This window comes from Narcine bancroftii, chromosome 1 (genome assembly GCF_036971445.1).
Source record: "Narcine bancroftii isolate sNarBan1 chromosome 1, sNarBan1.hap1, whole genome shotgun sequence".
Taxonomy (NCBI): domain Eukaryota; kingdom Metazoa; phylum Chordata; class Chondrichthyes; order Torpediniformes; family Narcinidae; genus Narcine; species Narcine bancroftii.
In genome coordinates this window covers 93,174,656-93,187,963 of record NC_091469.1, presented here as the reverse complement: position 1 = coordinate 93,187,963, position 13,308 = coordinate 93,174,656, and positions in this window count along the sequence as shown.

Genomic DNA, 13,308 nt, shown 5'->3' with positions numbered 1-13,308 from the left:
ATAGACAGACTGGGGACAGGGACCCATCGGTCCCAATGAGTGAGATGCTCGCTTTGACCGAGGGCCACAAGCCTTGCCTGCTCTTTGAGCAGATCTTTGTGGAGCAGCTGCCTTAGAATATCCAACTCTTGCTCACAGACGATGACTTCAGTGACCCTCAGAGTGTTGCTGCCCAGGCAGACATGTTCTGGAGAGTAAAGAAAGACACCAGTGCTGTTGTAGACCACATCAATTCTGCTCCTATCATCAGCGATGGGGTGTGGAGGTCCATCAATGCCACTCACACTCTGGGTTCCCAGGAAATGCCCTGGCCAACCGCCATTGATAGCTGTGTAGACTCCTCTACATTTGGGACTCCTTGACGGGCAGAAATTTCATAGACAACATTGCCTCCAAGTTAAGTGTCCTACCACACCCCCCCCCCCCCACCCCCGCAGGCCTCGATTCCTGCAACGGCAAACAGGGCCCAGCATGAAGGGCAGCCAATAGCTCCCCCATCTAGATTCTTGGCACCTGCACCATCCTGCTTCAGTTCAGCAACAGCTGCTTTACATAGACCTTCACCCTTGTGGCAGTCGCACAATGGCTCCTGGGGGCCATCTTCTTTCGTGCCCACTGCCTGTTTATCGACCTCAATGGACAGGACTTGGTGCACACCACAACTTTTCATACTCTGTCTCTGGGGGAAGCCAAACTACCTTCCCCCCATCTTGACTCTGTAACACTTTCAGACAATGAATTTGTCGCATACTGGTGGAGTTCCCCTCAATAGTGGCACCACAGTTTGCTGCACGCAAGCCAAAGCACAGGATAAGGCTCCACATTCTGACCAAGCATCACCTGCTTCACGCCAGGGTGTGCCAACTCCCTCCTGAAAAGCTCAGCCTAGCAAAGGAGGAATTTAAGAAAATGGAGTAGCTAGGGGTAATATGGTGCTCCGACAGTCCCTGGGTCTTCCCTTTTGGGGAGTTGGAAACCCTGCGGCAACTACCACCACCTCAATGAGGCCACTATACCCAACAGATATCCATGCCCCACATCCATGACTTTGCCGCCAACCTGCATGGGACATGTGTTTTCCAAGGTGCGCTCACCTGAGAGAACCACCAAATCCCAGTTTAATACAGGACGTCCCCAAAATGATGATTATAACCCCCTTTGGCTTGTCTGCATTCCTCTGCATGCCCTTCAGTCTGAAAAAAAAGCACCACACAAACTTTCCAGTGCTGATGGACGCAGTGGGCGAGACGTCCTATTTGCGTTCATCTATTTGGATGATATCCTCATCACTACCTGCAGATGCAAAGCCACGCTGCCCACCTGAGACAATAGTACATCCCGAAAAGTGAGTTTGGGCTGACAATTAAGCCCACAGTGTCAATTTGGCCTGGACACCACTGATTTTCTAGGGCACAGGCTAAACACCCCTCCCCAAGAAGGTCGAGGCAGTCTGACATTTCGCCAAGCCTCTCACAGTAAAAGGGCTACAGGAATTCACCAGTATGATAAACTTTTACCACAGATTCATACCGGCAGCAGCTCGCATCTTGCGCCTTCTCTTTGCGCTGATGGCAGGCAATTCAAAAGACATTACCCAGGATGATGAGTCTTCAAGGGCATTCCAGAACGCCAAAGATGCGCTGACCAACACCACCCTCCTGGTGCATCCCAACCGGAGGCACCTACCGCTCAGATAGTCAAGGCCTCCAGCACAGTGGAAGGAGGTGTACTGGAATACCTCATTGAAGGCCAGTGGCAACCCCTGACCTTTTTAAGCTGCCACCACCATCCCCCAGAGCTCAAATACAGCACTTTCGACCAAGAGCTATTGGCACTGTAACTGGCGGTAAGACATACCCATTACTTTTTGGCAGATCAGCAATTTAAGGCCTTATTGATCACAAGCCATGGACTTGCTTTCCATAAGATATCGGACCTGTGGTTGGCCCGACAACAGAGACACTTGCCCTACATGTCCAAATTTACCATGGTCATACAACACATCGTGGGGAAAAGCAATGTGGCAGTCAACGCTCTGTCACACCCCTGCAATCGAGTCAGTCTATGCCCTGTCCTAGGGTCAACTATGTGATCCTTGCCAAAGTGCAACAACAGGATCCTAAGATTGCCACGTATAGGACAGCCATCTCCGGTCTCAGGGTGGAGTGTGTCTCTGTCAGCCCAGATAATCTGACACTACTGTGTGACATCTCCACTGGCAGCCCTCACCCCATTGTCTCGGCCGCATGGAATCACCAGGTTTTTGCTGCCATACATAACCTGGTGTATCCCACAATCTCAGCCATGGTCAAAAAGGTGACTAACAGGTTTATCTGGCACAGCTTCCGTAAGCAGGTCAGCCAGTGGGCCAAAACCTGCATGAACTGACAGTCCTCAAAAGTGCAGACTCACACAAGGGCGCCCACTCAAACCTTTGAACCAGGTTCATCCATGTACATATTGATATAGTGTGCCACTACCAGTTTCCCTTGGAGGAGGTATATGCAGACCATGGTTGACTGCTCCATGATGGCCTGAGGCATTCCCACAGGCTGATACCACCACAGAAACCAGTGCCAGGGTGTCCAGATTTGGGGTCCCAGAGCACCTAACCTCAGATGGTGGGGGGGGGGGGGGGGCACAATATACCTCTGAGCTCTGGGCAGCGCTGGCTAACTTCCTGGGGTCGCAACTCCACCACATCATGGCATACCACCCTCAGGCCAATGGGTTGGTTGAGCAGTTTCTCAGGCACCTGAAGGCAACCTTTATGGCCAAGTTCAAGGGTCCCAACTCAATGGATGAACTGCCTTGTGTCCTACTGGGGATTCGCACTGCACCGAAGGAGGATTTCAATGCCTTGGCAGTGGAGATCATCTATGGTGCACCCTTAATCATTCCGGAGGAGTTCTTGGCCCCTGAAAAATGCCCATAATACCCACGTCCATCCTGGAAAACTTGCAGTGAAAACTGGGGTCCCTGGTCCCGCAACAACCCCCCTCAACAGAGCCAGTCCCAACATAACATCCCCAGGGACTTAAAGACTTTTCAGTATGTGCTTGTGTGAAGGCATGCACACTGGCCACTCCTACAATGTACCTTCGAAGGGCCCTACAAGGTCATCAGGGACAACAACTTCATTTATGTCCTTGACGTTGGTGGTAAGGAGGGGACATTTACTGTGGACCACCTGAAATCAGCATATCTATACCCCCCAAATCAGCAGACAACAGCCTGTTTGCCAGTCCGGGGTGGGGTTGTGTAATGGCCCGTGAATGAAGACACGAACAGGCTCACAAAATGGCTGACAAACACAGCAACCATGCGGACCTGGGAGGTAACACCAGCCGTCGTCCCTGATGACATCCCGCACGGTGGCGGGAATGCTGGCAAATCTGACAATGCGGTGCCCTGATGTCAATGCCCATGGCCCATATAAATGCAATGATCAGTGCCATAAACCAGTTTCAACTTCAAGGCTTTGGTGTGCATGTCGTTCTTCTCCATGCTCGCTACAGTGTGCCGTTAATACAGTGGGCAGCGAAAAGTGACTGGAAAAGAAATGTTCATTTCAAAGCGAAGTGTGTGCATGAGACAGATTGGAAAATTAATTCAATTAGTAGAACCCAATGAAGGGAAGATTAAATATCTATGGAGGTGAGCCATTTAGGAAGAGGTAAGATCAGGTTCAGCACAATGATGCTGACTCCAAAGTCGAAGGAAGAGCAATGACCATTTTGCAGAAACAATGGGTGATAACCTCCTCCAGTCACAAAAAAAATACCAAGTGGAAAAAGATTATATTGTGCCCCAGAGATGTTGATCATAGATAATGTCCATATAACCATATAACAAATACAGTAGGGAAACAGGCCCTTCTAGTCTGCACCGATTTACGTGAAACTCAAACTAGTTCCACCTACCTACTCCATGCCTATTACCCTCCAATCCCCTCATAGTCATGTACTCATCTTTCTTCTTTGGCTTGGCTTCAGATTTATGGAGGGGGTAAATGACCATGTCAGCTGCAGGCTCGTTTGTGGCTGACAAGTCCGATGCGGGACAGGCAGACACGGTTGCAGCGGTTGCAGGGGAAAATTGGTGGGTTGGGGTTGGGTGTTGGGTTTTTCCTCCTTTGCCTTTCGTCAGTGAGGTGGGCCACAACTACCTCTTCAGCAAGGTCATTCCACTCAGCCACCACACTCTGAGTGAAGAAACATCGTCTTATATTACTTCTAAAGTTTGCCCCCTAATCCTTAAGTTATGACCCCTTGTTCGAATCTCCCCTACCCTCAGGGGAAAAAGCCTATTCACATCTACTCAATCTATTCCCTTCATAATTTTAAATACCGCTATTAAATCCTCTCAACCTTGTACGCTCCAGTGAATAAAGTCCCAGTCTACTCAATCTTTCTCTGTATTCTAGATACTGTAATCCAGGCAGCATTTTAGTAAATCTTCTTTTCACCCTCTCTTCCTTATTTATATCCTTCCTATAATTTGGAGACCAGAACTGCACACAATATTCTAAACTTGCCTCACCAATGCCTTAAACAGTCTCAGCATCACCTCCCAGCTCCTATATTCTATGCTATGATTTATAAAGGCCAGCATACCAAAAGCTTTCTTCATGGGAATCCATCTTCAAGGAATGCTGAACCATTATTCCAAGATCCCTCTGTTCCTCAATACCCTCCTCTTCACTGCATATATCCTATTTGGTTATTCTTCCCAAAATGAAGCACCTCACACTTATCTACATTAAACTCCATCTGCCACCTTTCAGCCCACTTTTCCAAACAGTCCAAATCCTTCTGTAGTCCATGAAAATCTTCCCCACTATCCCCCTCCCCCTATTTTTGAATCATCTGCATATTTGCTCACCCAATTTTCCACAGCGTCATCCAAATCATTAATGTAAATGACGAACAACAAAGGACCCAACACCAATCCCTGAGGTACACGGCTCGTCACTGGCCTCAATCCTGACAGACAGTCAAAGTTGTCCACCATGACTCTCTGGTGCCTATCTTCTAGCCATAGTTGAGCCCATCTGACTATCTCTATATTAATCCTTAGTGACTGAACCTTCCTCATTAACCTTTCATGTGGAACCTTATCAAAAGCCTTACTGAAATCCAAACAGACCATGTCAACTGCTCTACCTTCACCCACCTTTCTAGTCACTTCTTCAAAAAATTCAAGAAGATTTGTCAAACATGACTTTCCCCGCACAAACACATGTTGGGTGTCCCTGATCAATCCCTGCCTCACCAGATATTTATACATATTATCCCTAAGAATATCTTCCATTAGTTTCCCCACCACTGATGTCAAACTTACTGACCGATAATTGCTTGGCCTACACCTTGAACCCTTTTTAAAATAATGAGCCACAATTCACAGTAGGCAACTTAACAAGGTGCTCAGCAGACCAGCAATCTGATCACAAACTTGTCACCACAGTTTCCACAGGACTTGTGAAAAGGGATGTCCTTACACTCACTGTTGAAAGCCTGCAGAGAGCATGAATACAGGAGAGTGCACAACAGAGTATGCATGAGAAGACAAGCATTATGAAAGCTGGTGATATAGTGACAATGAAGTGTACTTGTGATAGTTACTGAGCATTGTAGCTCATGTAATATTGGTTCATTACCGCTTGAAGACTTGTAGCATGTAATTAAATTTAAACATTTTATTGCAGAATACTGCTATGCACAATGCAGGTTATTTTACAAATGATGTGCCTTTGTGTATTAGTCTACATTTTGAGCTTTCTTGTATCCTTGAGAGTGATTGTGATATCAAATCATGGGAAAATAATGCCATCTCAGACCTTCTTCCCTGCATGACTTTGATACTGCTTCCCCACTGTGACTAACCCTTCAGAGTCCTTGGAAATCTATCATTTTGAGCTGAAATAAAGTTATTTGCATAGATAGCAAATGAAGTGGGACAAATGTACAAGAGATCACAGATGCTGGAAATCTGGAATGTGGGAGGTATTAAATGGGTCAAGCAACATTGCTGAAGTCAATATTTTAGTTTGAGACCCTGCATCAGGACTGGTTGGAGAGGGTGGAAAGCCAGTACAAGTGTATGAGTGGGAAGGTTGAGGCAGGGGGTGTTGTTATAAAGATCTGTGAGGGATGGGTGAGATGCTACCTCAAACTGTGCTTTATTGAACACTTTCTCTTTCAGAAACATCAACCATTCCATTGTTATTTGAAAAGAGAAAGAAAAGTACAAGATTTGAATTTCTTTAAGAAATAAATTCTTGGTGTAATTCAGAAAGAAGGCATTCTGAAGTCAAAATGTTTGTTCCATGTCTGTTTGTTAGAATCCAACAATAAATTGGCTCCTACATCAGAATTTAAAGTACATCAGTATGATATGACTCGAGTAATGCAGTGGTCACTATGGCCCAAGATTGCAATATCTTGCTTTGTTGACTTGCAATGTGATCAGGTTCAAGGTGAAAGTTGGCTGTAAATTCTCCACAATATTCATCTCAAGGTAAGAAGCTTAAATTGAGATGAATGTTGTATTAGGTCATTGCCTGTTATTGCGAGATTTGTATTTGGAAAGAGTTCATAATTTGAGAATTCTTGCTGAAAAGTATAACAGTTAGTCAGTGTAGACACATGCATAAATGGCAAAAGATATATCATATGTAATATGCATGAATGGAAAGATAAGCAAATCAAGGGTAATTAATGGAAAATATTTTTCTTACTGACTGCAATAGAGGTTTTATCTTACCCAGTGTTGCTTTCAGACATTTTTTGCTGCCAGATTTATTTAAATACCCAGTGTGATGGAAAATGGCTTCAATAAATGTTGTAAGCATTTTTTTAAATTATTTTTAGTTTTCTGTAGCATTTCAGCAAAATTCAGCTGATGCTTTTTGAAAGAACAACAGTTCACATAAAATGCAAATGTTTCGACAATTCTTGATCTGATTTCAATTTTAAGATCACTCCATGATAATTGCAATAAATATTTTTTATTTAAAAAAATTCACCAGCGGTCCAATTGTTTCTACAATGTATTTTAATTCAATGATAACAGATGGCTCCGATCCATATTCTAATTAAAATCATTCAATATGCCCGAAGAACGGTGGCATGAAAAGATTGCAGACACATAGACTGCTGATGCAGGAATTTGAAGCAAAATACAACCTGTTGGAAGAACTTAGTGGATTGAACAGCATCAGTAGGAGTAAACAATGGGCATAGTTTTGGGCCAGAGCACTTCGTCAAAACTGGGGAGACAGTATGGGCTCAGAGTGTAATTTTGGAGCAGGGACAGGTGTTGTGTCATGGACATGCAGCAAGGAAAATAATGGAGGAAGCTGATTTGAGTGGATGATTAAGATGAGCCACATAGGCTGGATTGAGTGAACAAGATGCCAAACAGGACCTACCTTTGCATCATCTGCAAACTTGGCCACAAATCCGTTAATTCCACAATCCAAATCATTAATATGCATCATAAAAATAAGTGACCCAACACCGACCCCCTGTGGAACATGATTAGCAATTGGCTGTCATTCAGAATATAATTCTTGTATTCCAACGTTCTGCTTTCTGCCATTCAGCCATTTCTCTATTCATGATGATATGTTTCCTATTATACCATGGGCTTTTATCTTGTTAAGTAGCCTCATGTGCAGCACCTTGTCAAATTCCTACTGAAAAGACTTCACATCACATTTGCTTCTCAAGCACATGGATACTCCCCAGAGATTTATATTGGGGTTCCTTTTGTCCTGACATATTGCTGACAAGATAATCCTGCAGTGGTTGACCATCAGTGAAATAGACATGTGCCTATATCATGGAGACACTAGAATAGTCAGGGCTAAACATTCTCCTCATACACAGAAGATGATTATTTTTGAAATTGCACATTCTTGTCATAAACCCACATCTGTGATATCATGTTAACAATGAAGTTTCACCAGAGCCTGGGGGTTGTAAAGCTTAACCCTTTTCACAATTTCCTTTGACGCATCTTCAGGCTTAACCCCCATGTTGTATTCAGAATAGGATTGACAGGTTCAAAGAGAATTAAGGATGGACAGGTTAGTATTCAATTACAGTCTTTATTCAGCCTGGAGCTCAGTAATGGTCTTGAGGGAGCAACAAAGAGAGAGAGCTTCTCTATGTGGTAGGCTTTTTCAATGCAGGGCCCAACCACATGTCCTGTGAGGATCAATCATGCATAAGCTTAACCTGTGGGCAGATCTAATAATTTATTGGCACCAGGAGGAGCAATCACATGTCAGCTGCCGGGGCCAATCGTGCATCAGCCTCACAGGTGGGCAGATTCAACCCTTGATTAGATGGTGAGGTCACTTCCGATATCTTGGCTGCTGGAGAGGTCACATTGTCCTCCCATTGCACTCTCCAATCTTCACATTTCCCTAGCAAATGGGCTATCATCAAATTCCTTCTGCAGAGGTGCTGCTGCATCCCTCAAGTCGAGGACATCATAGAGAGAGATCATATCTTTGTTATGCTCTCAGGCTAGGTTATACTTTTGCATATTTCCAGGTAATAGTGTGGTCACAGATGAACATTTGCTTTCAATCAGTGTTTAGATGGAGCTGCTGAGTGACAGTCCTGGATAAGCCAGAAATGTATTGTCACAACAGACCTGAAAGATCAATACAAAATGTATGATTTTATTGTACTTAAATCACAGGAAACAGAATCCGGGAATAGACAGATAATTTTTGGATCACAAGATTGATTGTTGGGCGACACAGGAATATGTGCAAGGTTTTACTTTCTGCAACTGACCATTTGATTCTTCTTGCATATTTGACATGGGGTGTTGGCTGTGTTATTGTGGTCCATGTTGGGCGCTACCAGTTGCCCCATTAATTACGGAGACAAAGAATGAGGAGAATGATAGGCTTTATTATGCAAGAGACTGCTGGCCTGGGTCCAAGCTAGGGAAAATGAGGAGAAGAAGAGAGGACTCGACATTTATGGCCTGGGTCACATGGAGAGACCAGGGAGGAGTCAAGGACAGGAAGTCACCAGGAGGGTGGGCCAGCCAGTACACACAATCATATCACCACATTCACTCCCTCTTTTTAAAATAGAACCTACTGGGAACATACAGAGAACCGGGGGTAGTGACACAACAATAACATTGACAATAACAAAGGGTAGATGGAAAAGTGGAAGCTCTCTCTGACTGTGGTTTAGTCGCACATGCAACCTTCTCCTTCTGGCGAACTGCCGAGGGGCTGGTGTGTCCATGTGGTGCTCCTCTGGAGAAGGGGGCCGTCGGGGTGAGTCTGCTGCTGGAATCGTCGGGGGGGCGGTGCTGGCGGGATCTGCCGGGGTGCTGGGGGGAGGTCCGGTGCCTCATGGGGAGTAGATTCCTGGACGTCTGGTGGCGAGGCAGGCGGCTCGGATTCCAGGGTCATGTTCTGGTGCAGCACAATCGGATCTGCGGTGTGGTCGGTGGCCAGCAAGGCAATTGCAGGGTTTCCAGCCCTTGCCAAGTCTCGTATCGGCACAGTGTCCTCGTGGCCATCCAGGTACCTGTATTGTGAGTTAGCATGTATGAGGTGCACAGCTTCAAACAGTGGATCCATCGTATGGCCCCTGACATGATTCTGAAGTAGAACTGGCCCTGGGGTTGCCAACCAGGGAGGAATGGATGAACCATTCGCCGATGTCCTAGGGAAAGAAAAGAGGTGTTCATGTGGTGTGGTGTTAGTATTGGTGCATAGTAATGACTGGATGGCGTGGAGAGCCTTGGGCTGAACGTCCTGCCAGCAAGACACTGGCATATTTTTGGACCTGAGGGCCAGGAGCACTGACTTCCAAATGGCGTCATTCTCCCTTTCCACCTGGCCATTACCCCTGGAGTTATAGCTGGTGGTCCTGCTGGTGGCTATGCCTCTGGCCAAGAAGTACTGTCACAGCTCCTCACTCATGAACGAGGTCCCCCAATTACTATGAATATAGTCGGGTACCCGAACAAGGTGAAAATGCTGTGGATCGCCTTAATAACAGTTGCCGAGGTCATATTCGGGCAGGGGTTAGCAAAGGGAACCTGGAGAATTTGTCCACCACCGTCAGGAAGTAGGCTTTCCTATTGGAGGTTGGGAGGGGGCCCTTGAAATCGACACTGAGTCATAGAAATGGGCGTGTGGTCTTAATGAGGTGTGCCTTTTCTGGCCGATAGAACTGGGGCTTACATTCGGCGCAGATCTGGCATCGTCTGGTCGTTGACCGGACGTCCTCAATGGAGTACGGGAGGTTCTGAGTCTTAACGAAGTGGTACAACCTCGTGACTCTGGGATGGCACAGATTATTGTGCAGGGTCTGGAGATGGCCGAGATGTGCGGTGGCACATGTCCCTCGGGATAGGGCATGCGGGGAGTCATTGAGTTTACCCGGCCAGTACAAGATATCATTATTTTAGATGGACAACTCAATCCTCCACCTCAGAATCTTGTCGTTCTTGATCTTACCCTGCTGTTTAGCACTGAACATGAAGGCCTGTGCCCTCTGGCCAGTCAGCAGGGTAAACTTCTTACTGGCCAGGTTGTGCCGCCAGTGGCGCACTGCCTCAATGATTGCTTGTGCCTCCTTCTCAATGGAGGAGTGTCGAAATTCGGGACCGTGCAGGGTGTGGGAGAAAAATGCTACCCGCCTGCCTGTCTGGTTCAGTGTGATGGCCAGTGCAAAGTCGGAGGCATCGCTCTCCACCTGGAAGGGGATGGATTAATCCACGGCATGCATCGTGGCCTTAGCGATGTCTCCTCGGATCTGGTGAAAAGCAGCCTGGGCTTCTGCCGATAATGGGGAAGTAGTGGACATAATCAGGGGGTGGGGTTTATCGGCGTAATTGGGCACCCATTGTGCGTAGTAGGAAAACAGCCCCAGCGCCTTCAGCGCCTTCAGGGTGTTTGGGACTGGGAGCTCCATGAGGGGGGCACATGCGGTCGGGGTCCGCGGCAATGACACCATATGCCACGACACAACCGAGCTGGGCCAGGCGATCCGTATTGAACACACACTTGTCCTTGTTGTACGTCAAGTTGAGGGACTTGTCCGTATGCAAGAACTTGGCGAGATTAACGTCATGGTCCTGCTGGTCTTGGCCACAGATGGCGACATTGTCGAGATATGGGAAAGTTGCCATCAGCTTGTGCTCCTCCACCATCCAGTCCATTATCCTCTGAAAAGCAGAGACACTGTTAGTCACACCAAAAGGCACCCGCAGGAAGTGGAATAGTTTCCTGTCAGCCTCGAATCCCATGTAGATTCGATCGCTCAGTTGGAAGGGAAGTTGATGGTAAGCCGACTTGAGATCAATGGTCGAAAAAAACTCTGTATTGCGCGACCTTATTGACCAAGTCGACTATCTGGCATAGCGGGTACGCGTCCAACTGGGTGAAGTAGTTGATGGTCTGACTGTAGTCGATTACCATCTGGGGCTTGCCTGCCCCTCTGACCACGAGGACCTGCGCCCTCCAGGGACTGTTGCTAGGGACGATGATCCCTTCCGCCAGAAGTCGCTGAACCTCAGCCTGGATGAACTGCATATCCTCCTTTTTAAAGCGCCTACTCTTGGTGGCAATCAGTTGCAGTCTGGGGTGAGGTTCACGAATAGTGACGGAGGGGCCACCTGAAAGGTGGTGAGACCACAGGACGGTGCCGGAGACTAGGTACTTGGCTGGGCGTGAGAGTCCAAGAGCTGGGGGTTATAGATGGTCAGTGGCGGGTGGGGACCTCTGAACGCCATCGTTACACTCCTGAACTGACTCTGAAAGTCAAAGCCCAGGAGGATCGGCGTGCAGAGCTGGGGCATAATCACCAGTACAAGTCATTGTAACATTCCCCCCCAGAATGTCAGAGATGCTACACAATACCCTTGGATGCAAGTTTATTGGTCCCTCACTGCCATCGATACCGACCTGGTCATCGGCCTGACAGGAAGGGGTAAACAAAACTTTCCGTACTGCCGCTATCAAAAAGGCAGTTTGTCTTATGCCCATTCATCTCAATCTGCATCATGGAGTTCGAGATCAGGTGAGGGCTGACTTGGTTCAATGTCATTGATGCCAGGACAGGCATTTCTCCGTCGTTGTCATCGGTGGGGAGGCCTGCCCAAGATGGCGATCTCCATGTTGACCATGCAGCACTCATTGGTGAAGAAGGAGGAAGTGGAGACATGATGGGTGGAAGTGATGTCATCAGTGCTGTAGGCCATGGTGTAAAGGTTGAGGGCAGTAGCCGATAAGATGGTACCCCCCTCACCACACATGCGGACAACACCGGAAGCTCCTCTGGCACACGTACTGTGCTGCTCCCGGACTGGGGTCAGGACCTGCAGACCTTTTGGTAGTGGCCCTTCTTCCTGCAGCCCAAGCATGTGGCTCCTCTCACAGGGCAGACGTGTTTTGCTTGCCTAGCTTGCCCGCTGAAGTTGCATCTTGATGATGCCGTCGATGTTATTGCAGCCGCTGTCATGTCAGTAACCCCCCCAACACTGAATCCTAGGACGGTGGCCCTCGTGGTGGAACGTACATGCGAGGCCTGCTTCTGCCCACGATCGACACCGCATGGCGCTGGGCCAAGTCCAAAGTCCTGATCAAATTGATTGTCCTTTTAAGTGGGAGAGGTTCCTCTTCGAAGAGTCATTGTCAGATATAATCCGATCTCAATCCCAACACACAGGGTTCTCGAATCAGATCTTCCACACACTGGGTCAACGATATCGTGCCCAGGCAGTCTTTTCCCAGTGTGACCAAGGATCGATGAACTCTTCAGTGGACTCATCAGGCTGTTGTTTTTGGGACCCCAGCAGGTAACGGAGTAGACCTCATTCACTTTCGGCTTGTATAGCGCCCACAGCTCAGCCATCGCCTCGTCGTAGGCTTTGGATGGCCAGGTAGCCTCTCTGGCCGAATCGTGCCTGCAGGATCTTTAACTTCTTTTCGTCGGAGTCGACCACCTCAGCAGCGTCGTCGAAGAAATTATTAAAACAGTTTACCCACTATTCAAAGAGTACCGAAGCACCCGGGACTTGGGGGGTCAACCTTTAGCCATTTGGGGTGCAGCAACCTCTCCATTACAGGAGACCTACAAATTCTTCTATAATAAATTGTTGGGCGCTACCAGTTGCCCCAATAATTACGGAGACAAAGACTGAGGGGATCGATAGGCTTTATTATACAAGAGACTGCTAGCCCGGATCCAGGCTATGGAAAATGAGGAGAAGAAGAGGGGTATCAAATTCTATGGCCTGGGTCACATGGGAGAGACC